This window comes from Hesperophylax consimilis, chromosome 9 (genome assembly GCF_061612785.1).
Source record: "Hesperophylax consimilis isolate HC1 chromosome 9, BYU_Hcon_1.0, whole genome shotgun sequence".
In the NCBI taxonomy this organism is placed as follows: Eukaryota; Metazoa; Arthropoda; class Insecta; order Trichoptera; family Limnephilidae; genus Hesperophylax; species Hesperophylax consimilis.
The window spans coordinates 8,316,912-8,332,779 of record NC_142844.1 but is presented as its reverse complement, the minus strand read 5'-3'; the positions used below and the strand labels follow the sequence as shown (position 1 = coordinate 8,332,779).

Sequence of the window (15,868 nt, the reverse complement as noted above, 5' to 3'; positions counted from 1 at the left end):
GGGGTGGGAAAAGGGGATGTGGGTGGTTTTTCGAAATGTCACGTAGACAGTGACCTTCCTCTTGTTTTGAAGGTCATGTGTGCAAAATTTCATCAATCTCGAAATAAACCTGTATATTTGTATAGACATCAAATCCACGTTGCTCGCCCGCCCGCCCGCCAGACACTCTTCTTTATGTAAATAGATGGATGGGTATTTCTTTTGTTTAAATTTTTGACAGATGTCGTAATTTTTCAAGTTTACTAACATTCGAAAGGTAAATTTATTTTTTTGAAAGGCGATGAACATGAGGCAAATATTTTATTTATAAGTAAATACTTTCACAAATCCTACATTTTTAATATCCCGTGATTTTCCACGGGTCTGCGCTAGTAACAACATATTAATACAGTATCTACAGAAACAATTTTTCTCATCAAATTCGTTTCAATATATACATTATCTCTAAATAGTATAGAATAAAGTCGCTATCAGCGTCTGCCTGTTTGTGCGCTTAGTTCTTCTAAACTACGCAACGGATTTTTATAAGGTTTTCATTTAGAGAATTTCTTCTGGAAGATTTATATATATAATTTTATAAAGCTAATTCAAATTAAATGAATGTACGAAAATTCGAAAAGGAAATCATCAATATAAAAAGAATGTATAGTTACATTTGTATGTTATTCGGCGGCTATCTAGTGAATTGATGAAAATATCGGAACGGTTACAATATCATAATTCTTGTTTTGATGGGCTCGTCCAACAATACAAAAATTAACTTGCCTACTCTTTATTTATTTTGTCAATTGTCAATAGCGCGCTTCACTGATTGTAAACAATAGGATTTCATCAGTTATTAAATGCGATATTTATAATGTGTGTTTCTATTCATGCAGGTAATGGGTACCGTAATATGGGGTCACTTTTAAATCTAGAGGCGACGTTGATCATCGCGGATGTTTACATGATTCTCGCAACGACTCTTTTTTTAAATTTTCTATATTATTAAATTTTCACAAAATATATTCTGTTTTGTTTTTCATTTCTTATGTATTATGTACATCTCATCTAGATTGTTTATTACTGTTATATATTGTCTTATAAACTTATCCTTATCTCTTCTCATGTATATGTTTTCACTCTCTATTTTCATATAAAATGGTTAAATAATGAAATTAACTGTCTACTTAATTTTAGATTCGAAACTTACAACGAAAATTAATAATTAACGGGAACCTGTATATACATATCTGTATTTGGAAGATACTATCAGTATCGCCCAGGTGTTACCACCATTTAGAATTGAAACGTTGCTTGAAATTGCTTTAGCCGGGTTTGGTGACCAGATCTGAATAGTCAGGTACTCTTCCACCTTCCTCTTCCCCATCTCCTTCCCCTCCCCACTACCTTCAGCCTTACAACATACCCCAATTGGGGATGCCATAGTCTCACTGGCTCCTGACGGTTGGGAGCTGTTGGTACTCTAGAACGGTGTCCACAAAAAAAAAATATATATCTAACTTTTCACTTAACTTCACTTTGTTAAAATAAAAAATAATTATAATTTTTAACTTCAAACTTTAAACATCAGTTTGAAAATTATAACTTTACAACATAAAATTTCTCATTTTATAAGTTTTCACAGTAATTGTAATATATAAGTTCTCCTCTTCCGAGCACAAGCATCAGCTTTATCAGGAGAGTTTGTGAAATATAATATAAATCAATATTACTATGTTTTCATAAAATGTATTATGTTGGTAATTTTATTTCAGGCAACGTGGGTACAATGACGTTTTGAATATAAAGTTCAAATTAGTTGGTTTTTGTTAAATTCAATACATTGATTGTTGAATTGTGAAGCTGTTTTTTTGATATGATAATCAAAATTGTATTTTATAAATTATTCAATGATTATTATGGTTTCATGTCATATATTTTGTTAAGTATATCAACGTGTATCAATAGGGTGTAACAGCGCGTACCCGAAAGATTTCAAGCACTGATTCCAGAGCATATTTGGAGTTAAAAACGTTTTACTCTCAGATGATATTTTCCAATTTAAATAAATCACCCGTCGCCGCTAAGTAGTTAATAGAGAGTAGTTTTCTAGCTTAAGTCACTTATATACTTATCTGTCTCGTTCCAGCAGCACGGTGACACACGAGACAGAGCGCGTATCACGTGATCCATTGCGACGTGTATTCAGTGTAATATAATATCTTTTTCATCGGACAGCAAAGTGACAAAATGACTACATTTTTCTCTAAATGTATTCGAGAATCGCTCGATAAAATCCTTCGCGTACATTTTCTTACACCCTGTATATAATAACTATGTTCATGAATATTCAATGTAGCGTTTTTTTAGAATTTTTTTTTTTGAATTATCATTGTAGAAAGCTTATAAAAATGATACATGAAAGTCGCCACACCCCACAACGTGACTTTTGTCACCATTTTTGTTTTGGTTTCAATTTTGTCACGTATTTCGATATTTAAAACATGTGCAATATGTTAATATGACACCAAATTTTTCCGACATGAATGTATTCATAAAAAATTTATTTAGTTACGAAGTTGAAAATTGAAAAAGTCACTCCATTTTACGGTATCTACTTTATGATGCAATTTGTCGAAGGAGAGACGGGGTTTGGTTACTACTGATATTTGTCATTGAGATTGAATTTCAGATACAGAGGTGCATAATACATAATATCACTAACGCTTTTTAGGTCATCGTGTCAATACTCTTGCAATAAATCAGTTAAGTTTTAAACTCAATTAAATGGTGGACACTATAAATGTTAACATAAGTTAAGGAAATTGGTAACATAAACATGTCAACAATAAAAATATACTAATTATTTTTATAAGGGATGGTCCGATGTTCTGTAGGGAACCCGCTTGCACAGCGCGGGTGTAAACTGTGCACCCTAAAGTTTAAGTATAGACTTACGGAATTCAATACTTCGTTTGTGTGAAAGCACTATGAAACAATACATAAATAAGCAATAATTATTAGCCTGTGTTTCAGGCTAATAATTATTGCTTATAAAAATAATTGTTACCCTTTGTGCGATGCATAAAAAATCTTGTCTTAAACATTAGTTTACCCAAAAAAATAATAAAAATATACTAGTTTGCACTTTTTAGATGCGCATAACCATTATCGGGGTGTCTTTATTATCTAATAATTCCTGGGGTTGTCCGGAATAAAGGTCCGTCTACAGTCTACACGCTCAATCTTACTTGCACAAATTCTAATTTACGCAAGTAATCACGTATATTAGGATGTTAAAGCGGTATACCGCGCAATTGGCTTGCACGAAAAACTAAATTTGGACAAGTAAGCTTGTACGTTTAAAACTATATAATGCTCAAATGACTTGCATAAACTTCAAAATGATTGCGTTTAACTGTTTGCGCATGTATTTCGCTGTCGCATGGAAGCCGCACCGTGTATTTTTTCGCAATATTTTGCACAAACTGATCTCGCAAGTCGCTGCGTGTATACGGACCTTAAGACGTTAGAACAATCAGGTTATAATTTGAATTCTTTTGTATTTGATTTGAAAACAAAGAAAGACAATGCTTGAATGCCGTTGAATTTGCTTGGAAACAAATATTATTTTATAAATTTCCTGCATTTTATTGCATTAGGATAGAAGAAATATCGGTAAAGTTGTCGAATTCCACCTCATACAAAAGCTCTTAATTTCAATTTAAATATCTAATGGTGACAACTATTTAAGTCGGATAGGATGTAAACATGCACAAAATATTTTTTTAGGGTGTTAGCTTTTGTTATTTTAATAATTAATCCGAAACTCTCAAACTTAACTTTGATTGAGAAAAAAATAAACTTTAATACGTCTTTTATCATCTCACCCGTCATAAATAGTTTTTTCTTGTAGTAATTAAGTTGAAACAAAGTGCTATTTACAATTTTTTGCGTTTTAAGCGTGAGGCGGATTTTGACAAGTTTATCGAAATATCATTTAATTCGTAATTGTATGGAAATCATTTCTATCTGACGCGTGACGTACCTAATGCTTCGTTTATATATTCACACTATTGAGTCTTAACTAGAAATCATAAAAAAGTTAATTGATGCAGTTAACTTTATTCGTTTTGTAAGGAAATTGACGTCTCGATATAGTGAAACGTATGTATTCGTTTCCCTTTTTTTGCTTTAGAAGAAAACGTTAAACGCAAAGTTGAGCTATTCAACGTGTAGGTACATTGAATAGCCCATTGAAATATTATCGAGTGCTTTAGTGATACCTGCATTAAATTCCTTGAGATAAAAGGTGCACTGTTTATATTTAGCATGTATGTGTTTGTATCCTGCGCAGACGTTACAACTCTCTGGCCGTGTAAACATAATATGTAAAGCCAAGTGGTTGTGTAGACCGGACCTACTAGATACTGCAGATATCTGATGTTTTGCTCCGGTTCTTGGAGCTGCTGAACCGGCCCATGCAATAATCTATCTGTCCGTACCTCTAGGTAATGCTGGTCTGACACGGCCTTATATCTTGCATTACAGTGGGTACCTAATTCCTACCAATCTATCACGAATTTGGAGAGCGTGTTCTTTAGGGCGTGTTATATTGGTATCGGCGCTTTGTTGTGCATTCTTCTGCTGATGGAAACATGGATACTTTCACCGTTATTTGATTGAGGCCCTTTTACACCGGCTTTCTATTTTATTCTTTTATATTTGATTATAGTGCTTATTCATTGCGTTATATTCTGTAGGTGCTCGGTCCACCTAATCTCAGTCTTAGGCCCGGTATATCAGTTGATTTTAAGCTCGGCTTGGTTGGAATGTCGAGCTTAGCGAGGAACATAATCCGTATATAGCCTAGATATCGCCAATATTACGCTTATTATCTATGATTTTAATAGAGGAAGGTGTTCCTTATTTCTTTGTAAAACCAAAGTACTGTCTACGTGAGTAGTATATCTATGTTGTCTACATTTATTTAAATTAGGCATTTTACTTAAATTTCGGTGAGATGGAAATATGCAGTTATTTACGTAAATGCGGAATTTGACATGCGCTGCTTTTACTGCTAACGCCTAAGCATATAAAAAGGAACTATTTTGCTGCTTATCAAGGATTGAGCGGCCGATTTAGCCAGCTTAAATTTGAGCGAGCATATGGCGAGGATACGGACTGACTGATATAACCGGCTTATGTTTATGTACCGAAAATGTTCACCAGGACATCCACAGAGAAGAAAAACTGGCCGTAAGCGGCATTGAGGTGATTTTCTCACGAAAACGGCGCTATACAAGCAATCCAATCATAACTGATACCTAATGTTAGAGATTTTCTTTGGATATCACGGAATTTTTACTCTAATGTATTATTGTATTTTCAGATCTTTTGCTGTTTTTTCTTCAGAAATTTCAACTATCCAACTGACAATGACGTGACTCGACTCAAATTAAACAATTCGATATTCCATTCCTCGACCTCCGCGACTTATTCCATCCACCTTCGTGTTTTATATTCTTCATAATTCCACCCATAAATTAAAACGAAATAATGTAAAAAAAATCGTAGGAAATATTTTATCCAACACAGTTTTTAATTGGGCAAAATATGTTATTCAAGGGTAATCTACCCCCAAATCAGTTAAATATCACGCAGAAGGTTTAGAACTGCTTTGAAAGGCCTAGTTTTTTAATACCTGTGAATGAGAAATCTACAATAAGGGGAAAATATATTATTTTTTATTAAAACATAAGCTGATATTACTGTAAAATTATGAATGCCGTTTGAATAACATTCCGGGGTATGCGTTTAATAAATTAGAATAAAAAAAACCTGCGTGGGATTTGGGGGAAGGGAACACAAACGAGTGTGACGCGGAACAAAAAGAAATTTGAGATTTATGGTAATGGCGTCAGCTTCTCACACTCATATCTCCAACTTCATCTCTGGTGCTATGTCCACTGTGTTTTAGTTAAAACACAAAGACAACGTTTTACAAATCAACAAACTAAGTTGTTCTTGTTATTTTTAAGAAAAAATACTCATACGGTCACTCTCACCAAATACCCTAATTACTAATAATAATTCCAACACCAAAATTCGAAATTGGAAGTATTTAATTGCTTGGGTGGAAATTCTGGCCGCTAGAGGCGTTAATAATAATAATTAATAATTATCACGTAACACACAAAACCAATATAAACACACATCACTCACAAACACACAAGATTATTTTCAATGTTATTATTTTTTAATTTTAAATATATTATTATGTATTATGTATTTTTAATTTTAAATTTATTATGTATGTGTTATATTTTCATATAATAAAATGAAGGCCTCAGCACAGGCAAGCCACCCGGTGAGGCCTACATTACTGGAAAACTTATAATGTAAAAAATATTGTACCAAACAAAAAAATAAAATAAAATAATAAATGCTAGCATGGCAAAATCAATAATGCAAAAGATCCTTTAACATTTATGAAAGTAAACCAAGCCTCACAACTCGTGCCGCTAGGAGGCGCTCGTGTGGCATACTGCCATCTAAATGTATGGGAAATGTCAGAAGTTGGAAATAGTTTAACTACTCTGTAGTACATTTACTGTACAACGGATAACAAAAAAATTGTAATACTATGGTACCTAATAAATTATTTTCGTATTATCTAGTACCCTTTAAAACTGAAGTATTGTTTTTCATATACAATTTTTTTAAACATTTCATATAATTAAATTTTCAATAATTAAATACTAATTTTGATTGTGGGTCTCTCTGTTTAACTATGGTTCAATTCAAAGAATTCAGATTTTTTTTTTTAAATAAGTGTCATTTTGAAAAGTGATTTTGTGAAGAATTCAGAGGAGCGATAAAATACGTAGGTATTTTTATTTAAGTAAAGATACATTACAAAATATAATTAAAAATATATGACAATAATTTTTTTTATAAATTATTTCCATTGAGTTTAATAAAACTCATTTTGGGAAATACAACATTATACACTTAAAATGAAATTATTTTTTCATAAGAATACGAATTTAAAAGGGAGTTCAATGAAGAGTGCAAGAGTTCAGGAAATTTAATATAACATGTAGGATTGAATGCATTCGATTCACAACTTAAAAGTTGCTGTAGGATTCATAGGAAGCGGGGCTACTGGTTTAATATGAAACTGATGTAAGGTTGCGATATGTGGAACTAGCAGAGGAACATCAAAAGTTGACTGAATGAAGTAAAAATGAGAATGTATGAATTGCGAGGAAATGAGAAGATCATAAAAGAAAAATCCAAAAGCGTAATGAACAAGATGAGTTGGACATTTCGATGCCAAAATGGGAGGACGAAAAAAAGAGCGCTAGGAAAAAATATAACGTACAAGAAGAGAGAAGAAAGAAAAATAAATATTTTTAATAATATATGTTTTTTATCTTCTTTTTTTGGTTACAAGAGATAATAATAACGTCACTGGGATCTCCCGTGCTGCTCCATATTTATTTATATGGATAATATGGAGTTAGGTAGAGGAATGATTATAAATATATCATGTAGCGTTTTTGAGTGATTTTTGTTTTATTTTGTATTTCTGTCAGTATGTTTTCTGTGGTATAGATATAATTGTATTTCTGTCAGTATGTTTTCTGTGTTATAGATATAATTTTAGATTTTCACGGCCCAAAGTATTATTGTGATTATTTTTGCGTTATTTTGCTGTGTTGCCCTGCCTCCTACGTAAGGTTTCGTCGATAACTGGTTAAATCAATATTTTTTAATGATAAACTAATGTTTATAAGGCAAGGTTTTTATGCATAGCACAAAGGATAACAAATTATTATAAGCATTAATTACTCAAAAAAAATAATTAGCAGTAATTGTCGATTTAATTATTTGTACATATTGAATTATTTGGCGGGTTGGGAATAAGCCGATGTAGCTTAGTGGTCCAGAGCACCTAATCGGACATCAGAAGGTGGTTCGATTCCCGTCGGCGGCACGTTCACTTTCGGTGTAACCGTCAAGCACCGGATACCAAGTGGCAACATCTGCCCTGGCGATGGACACTGTAACGCTGTCCGAAACGGACAGCGTTAAGCGACAGATAAGGAGGAAGCGCAACACGGCATTATAACCCAAAAATGATAATGCATTATACACTTGAATGAATCTCTATTAAGTTAGAGAAATGTGCCAGGACAGAATTGTGTTGTATCCTACCTACCTACTCCTCCGAAGAAATGGAGTGATATTGTAAAAGGAAATAATTCAGAATAGAGAAATAATCAAGAGTTAACGGAAGAATATTATTTCACAAACGATTTAACGAAGTAATGCACTTCGTAGTACAGTAAACAAAATTATTAAATTCATCATAATATATTTCTCTATATTATGTAACCGAGTCATAGTTTAGTAATTAAAGCTTTCAAAGGGCAAGACGCCTAACACGAACCAATTATAATTAAATTAATTTTCATTTCACACCAAATTATAAAAATTCTAAAACACATAAATAGGTACCACAAATGAAATTAAGCCGTCAAATTCGACTCAATCTTAACATTCTACAGCGCTGAATACATTTTTCTAAGGCTTTGATAAAAACAAATCAACAATTAACACGCAGACCGAAATAAATAAATATTTTTGCCAACGAAAATTTTTGGCCGAAAAGTACAATAAAAAAAATTGAATAAGCAATACTTTTGAATAAAAATAGTAGGTCATATTGAATTATTTGGCGGGTTTAAAATAAACCGACGTAGCGAAGTGGTTAGCGCAGCTGGCCGGCAATCAGAAAGCTGCGGTTTCAATTCCGGTATTTTAATTTACGGATGTTTCAAGTAAATAATTATTATTTTACGAGCAATAATTATTCGCCTGAAACACTCATCCACATTGAAAAATCTCCTGATAAAAGATAAATGACGTCAACGGGACTCGAACCCGTGTCCCTTCGATTCCCGGTCGACAGCTCTGACCACTGAGCTATGGCGGCTTATCTCTTATCCGCGAAATAATTCAATATATACTAGTGTTTCATTCAACAATTACTGCTTGTTACATTTTTTTAAATATTTATTTATATACTGTACTTATAATTATTACTTATAAGTACAGTATTCATGTAATCCGCTTAAGTCGTTTTAATAATGATTAAAATTTAAATGAGAAATTATTTTAATTTTTCGTCTTAGATATCGTTCGTTAAATAAAAAGGGAGAAGTTAATGACTTGAATCTGGTGTGATATTTTTGTACAGCGGCCGTAAAAGCAAGGCATTGTTTAAATCAGTGGTTCCCAAAGTGGAAGGCATCGACTGTCGCCTCCCCGCGGTGGCGCTTAGAGCGATAGGGGCCCAAAAGCGTGAACAGCGACGCGGAACGTTAACCGCTCGTTGTACTTAAATATTATGGAATACCTACTGTGGATGAAATCTTACTAGGAATATTGGTCACAATCGGTAATTTCTTCTCGCTTAGCACAGAAATCTATTTATTAATATAATTTAGATGCTATCTGAGACACCTTGCGTTGCCCTGTCTTGTGAAAGCAGAGTTTTGAAAATCAGACATAGATAATATTTTTCATCTTATTTTGAACTTCATCAATTTTTATAAAAATCACCGGCAGGTTTTTGTAATGTGTTTGTTGTAAGTGATGCGTTTATCCATTATTATAAACCGTAATTTACAAAAATAAGCGGACAAAAAACAATACTTACTGTCAAATTTTAAAGTTAAAATTACTACCTAAACCTACTTCAAAAAAGGTGAAAACAAGTAAGCATATGTTTATTTATTTTCCATTTCGGAAAGGCATATTGCGTTATGCAGTGAACACGGAGAAAAATAAGTATTGTTAATTTATTAAAAAATCTCTTCAAATTAATCGTAATCCGGTTAAAAATGGGATTGCAGGCCCTTACTAATGAATTGATAGGTTTCCTGGTAAACTTTTAGTAAATAAGCATAAAAATTTCAAAATTTTTGTATTTCGTCATTATATATTATCAAGACAAACGCAGGTGCACAAATACGTGGTCCGATATATTAAGAATTTACTAAAAGTTTATCAGGAAACGATCTGCAATCCCGTTTTTCACCGGACTACCAAAGAGATTTTCAATAAATTAGTATTTTTCTCCCTGTAATATGTATCGATTTTGGTGCTAATTCTAAACGGTAAAATTCTTCTAATCTTTCAGGAGTTTTCCCCAGCGGACTTTCAGTGTCATTCTTAATTTGCTGATAGATATTTTCATATAAAAATAACGCTAGTAATTGTACGAAGGCGAATGAGGGAAACGAGAAATGAGCTATGCGTTGAGGGAGAGCCGAGAGAGCGTGAGTACAAAAAGTTTAGGAATCACTGGCCTAAATGAAGCGATTAAATAAGACTTACGAATGTTACACTAGTTTTAGTACATACATACTCTTACTTTTACGAGGCGGAACTGGAGAAAGCACCGTGGGTATGGGAATCCCCAATGTTTAGGTTCAGCGTAGTCCACCGCGAGGTTTATCTACCGCGCCGCGAGCCGCCTTTCCTCCTTGCAGAGTTATCTTCTAGAACCTTTGTTTAACTTCGTTGTGCTTGCGGTTCTTATTAGCGCGTTCAACGTAATGCGTGCCCATATCTTTCAAGTTACAAAATAAGGTGTAATACAGTGATAATTACACCAATGTACGAAGTGTTGTGATTTGACTCTTGAATGAACCTACTCTAAGGGATGTTTGGAATGGAAAAAATTATGAACAGAAAAATTAAATTAATGTTTTACAATGGAATGCGATAAGAGTTCAATACATCAACAATTATAGAAATTTATTTTGGTCAACAAGGTATTGCAGTTCCAGCTAAATGCTTACATCGGATAGAGTGAATTATTGTTTTACGCTACAATCAGGTCCGATGCAAGCTATTGAATTCCAGAAATAACAATAAGGTTTGGCTGATTTTAACTGCATTGAAAAATCACTTCAAGGGCGCTGTACAAATATATATAAACTAGTGACTAACATCTAAGACTTATGTCTAGTGACTTACGAATAAGGCTTATAACTATACTGGCTTAAAACTAGTGACCTAATGAAGTATATATTTACAACTGTGGCTTAAAGTTAGAGAAATGCTCTAATAAAAGTTGAAATCGTTTGGTTAAACGCCCCAATACAAATAAGGACTCGTCGAAAACTAATGAGGAACTTACGATGTAATATTATATTATGATATCAACATTATTCTCTTTATTTTTTGTTATTCCTCTTATAAAACTGTTTTTTACCTACACTTTATGAAATCTAAAATCTTTATTATTATTATAGCCTTCTTGTAACTATATTCCGTGCAGTTGAACGCATTTACAATTTCTTCGAAAGTATTGCTAACAGCATGCAATCTAGGTACAACCGAGTTTCTAAATCTTGATATTATTGTTGTAATCAAAACAGAATTTTCGATCAAGTAGTTATAGTTGGTATGTTGAAGGTGATTAGACTCAGTAAATCAGGTCTTTAGTTAATTTAATTAATAATTTAAAAAATAGATGTGAATTCGACCATTTACATTAAAGTTTTACCTTTTTTTTACAAACATGCACGGAGAAAAACGATCCTGTTAAATAAGTGATAGCATGCCGATTTCCTGATAAAAAAATTTCAGAATATATCGAACACGATATATATACATACTGACAGTATCAGTATGTCAATATCAATATAAATATTGGTATGAACACGTGTTCCACCGTCCTCATAAAATATTCGCTTTTAACTGATACTTTGTTAGGACTTCTGTCGATTCATTCGTTAAGGCGATGCACTACGTCGTGTAGTATTTTAAATTCAGCCGCTATCAATAACAACCCTTACGTAGATGGCGATAAGGTTTAAATTACCGCTTAACACTATCCGCCTGTTTTGATTTATGCAAGAAAAAAACATGTCCAAAAAGTGCCTTTTATTTTATTTTGTGGATGTTCAGGCATAAACACTATTTTTTTTTCCATCATTTTATAAATAACTTTAATTTGCCACATTATACAATATAATTATAACCGAAAATGGGTTCGTAAGTAGGAGATTTTGAACTTTAAAGCAGTTTTCATAGGCCTTTACATTATTTTTTTCTGGGCTTATAAAAAAACTTATCTAAAAAATACTCGATTATTTCAAAGGCCAAGATGTATTCTACTCGCAGTATTTAATTAAAGAATCTGAAACATTTCGAGGCGACCAAATTTTCAAACCAAAAACACATGATTTTGCATTACTACGTATGGCATCGCCTTAAAGGCGTGCAGTTCCATTTTTAACAGGAAAATGAATGAGTTGACTAGATTGTTAATAAATTAAAAGTTTTTTATATCAGAAGTTTTCTTCGTGTGTGCTATGAAGTAATGGGTAAGCCTTTTGGCAACGGGTTGACTGGTGATCTATTTAGTAATGTGTTTCGTAAGAAAAAAATAAAACTTCTTGGAAATGCCCAAAATGCCTAATCAGACCAGGATCACCGTCTACATCCTCGGCTGCAAATACCGACGATGATGATATGCTCTTTATTCGTCTGACCAAACATTTTGACCAAAAGGTCACTGAACTTAAAAAAATGTTCGAAGACGAAATTAAGGAACTGAAGAGAAGCAACGAATTTATAAGTAATCAATATGAAGATCTGTTATCAAATTTTAAAGTACTACAAGACCTACAAAAAGATACACAATCCTTACGTGAAATAAATATAAAGAATGACTTAAGAATTTCAAGCCTGGAAACCAGACTAGCCACTATGGAACAAAATAATCTCTGCGACTGTGTGGAAATGGCGGGTGTTGAATTGCGGCCGGGAGAACAACCAGCTGAAGCCGTTCTTCGGGTAGCCAATTCCCTTGGTATGCCATTGTTGCAGCAGGATCTACGCCTTGTGACCAGGACCCAGGACCGCAGAACTAACGCCCCCGATAAACTGCAAGTAAATTTCTACAACCAGAAAACGAGAGATATGGTCTTATCTTTCAAAAATACAGCCAAAATACTTAACCCAAAATCACCTATTTATATTAGTGAAGTGCTTACGCCTTACTATAAGGAATTGCTGTGGAAAGCAAAACAAAAGGCTAAAGAAACAAAATTCGAATTTGTGTGGTTTAAAGCCAATAAATTACTCGTTCGTAAGGGTCCGGGGGAAAAAATCATTCAAGTCAAACATGAAAGTGACATTAAAAAAATGGTATTGTAGATTTTTAATTCTAGAGAAAACCCTTACTGTAATGGATATTATTAAAAATGGAATGTATTACCAATTATAGGACGTCAAATCCTAAATTCTGTAAAAATGTACTACAAACACACTCATCCTCTCTTCAAATCTTACAGCAAAATATTAGATCAATTTCCAAGAATTTTGACGAATTCTTGCTACAACTTGATAATATTGGAACCTCTTTTCATATAATTATTCTTACTGAATGCTGGATACCAAAAAATTATGCTCCTAAAATTTTGAAAGGGTATGATCACTACAGCACTTCAATACATACTAAACAAAATGATGGAGTTGTTGTCTATACCAGAACTGACCTGATTGGTTTATCTGTCAAGGAAATCCAAGTCAGCGGTGCAAACTGTTTGCAAATAACTCTCAAAAATGACACATGTATCTTAGCAATATACCGTTCTCCATCCTCTTATAATATTTCACCATTCCTAAAATCAATTAATAACTGTTTAACTGAATTATGTAATATTAAAAATTGTATTATTGCTGGTGACCTCAACATAAATATTCTGCCCACAAACGAACATCCTCAGTGCCAAGAATACTTAAATACGCTCACTTACCATGGATTCCAAAGCACCATAAACACTCCCACACGTGCTACATTAGACTCCATTTCATGCATCGACCACATCATGGTCAAATCCAACTGCCCAGTAATATCTATTGTATATGAATCTACACTTACCGACCACTACACCACTATTCTTTCCATACAAACATGCAACAGAAAAGACAAACATAAAAACACAACAAATAAGAAAAAAATCATTCAAATCAATTATGATTGTGTTCGTCAATCTCTGATGAGTAAATCATGGTCAGAATTACTTAACATTATAAATCCAGAAGACGCCTGGACGTACTTTATCAATTACTTACAGACTACCATTAACGAACATACAAACATAATTATAAAACATATACCAAATAATATTTTACCAATTAAGCCATGGATTAACCACACTATTATTAAATCTATCCGTAAACGTAACAAACTCCACAAAAACGTTATTAACAATCCTTATGATATACAACTTCGAAACTTTTATAAAAGATATAGAAACATTTGTACCCAAATAATAAGAAAGGCTAAAGAGATATATTACAAACAGAAAATAGAAAACTGTAATAATGATCCTAAAAAACTTTGGAAAACACTTAAAGAAGCCACCCACTCTCAACCTAATCCTACGAATGACTTAAAACAACTAAAAGTAAATGATAAAATATTTAGTTTTTCTAATAATCCCGATATTATTGTTAATCATGCAAATAAATACTTCTCAAAAATAGGTGAACAACTCGCAAAAAATATCGATGTAAACCATACCAACTCCAGTTCACTGAGCTGTAATACAAATTTGCCCAACAACTTGCATTTTAGTCGAAAACAAATTTCAAATGAAGATACTAGATTGATCATAAACTCATTAAAAAACTCGTCTTCAACTGGCTTAGACGATATATCAAATATTGCCTTAAAAAAACTTGTATCAGAAATAACCACTCCCTTAACAAATCTTATTAACCTAAGCATCCTAAAAGGCCGATTCCCCGACAATCTAAAACACGGAATCATAATCCCAATACATAAAGGAGGCTCTAGAGCGGACATAACGAACTATCGTCCAATTACATTACTAAATTCACTATCTAAAGTCTTTGAAAAAACTATTAATAATCAACTAATTGAATACCTTGAACAAAATAACATACTATCACTCAACCAGTTTGGATTCAGGAAAAATAAAGGCACCTCCGAAGCCCTGGCAACAGTTACCGATTTTCTAAATGAAAACTTAGACAAGGGATCAAAATGCATATCAATATTTTTAGACCTGTGCAAAGCATTCGATACTATCTCTCACTCTAAACTTTTACAAAAACTATCTAATATTGGTATAAATGGTGATGAACTTACTATTATTAGCGATTACCTGTCAAACCGAAAGCAAAGTGTGAAAATCAACAACTGCAATAGCAATCAATTACCAATTAGCTACGGCGTGCCTCAAGGAAGTGTTTTAGGTCCTACCCTGTTCTTAATATACATAAATGAATTATGTAATCTTCAAATAGATGCCAAAATTGTAAGTTTCGCTGATGATACGATTCTCCTCTTCAAATCAAGCAATTGGAATGATGTATACATAAAAGCTAACAGGGGCATAACTGTGGTTAAAAGATGGTTAAACAATAATACACTAACAATGAATGTGACCAAAACTAAATACATTGAATTTAGTATTAATCCTTCCTTAAGAAACCCAGAAAATCAAATTAAAATTTGTGCTTGCAACCTGACAAATCCGATAATATGTGATTGCCCTTATTTAGAACAGGTAACTAAAATTAAATACTTAGGTATTATTTTTGATAGCAATTTAAAGTGGAAAGAACATATAACCTCTACAGCAAACAAACTTAGAAAATTCATTTATTTTTTTAGACAAACTCGCAACTTTCTCAACCTAAGCCAGCTCAAAACAATCTACTATGCACTTTGTCAATCTTTAATAGAGTATGGTATCATAGCATGGGGAGGAGCAAACGCTGCCGCCATTGATCCAATATCTAAAGCTCAGAAACTTATAATAAA

At 32.9% G+C, this 15,868-nt stretch overlaps 1 protein-coding gene and 1 non-coding gene across 7 annotated transcripts in view; one reads left to right on the top strand and one right to left on the bottom strand.

Moving 5' to 3' along the window:
- Nucleotides 1–15,868, top strand: part of tutl (immunoglobulin superfamily member turtle) — a 407,712-nt gene that overhangs the window by 14,884 nt on the left and 376,960 nt on the right. The window lies entirely within an intron of this gene.
- TRNAP-GGG (transfer RNA proline (anticodon GGG)) lies at nt 8,914–8,986 on the bottom strand. Its single transcript has one exon. It is a non-coding gene; the product is annotated as a tRNA-Pro (tRNA).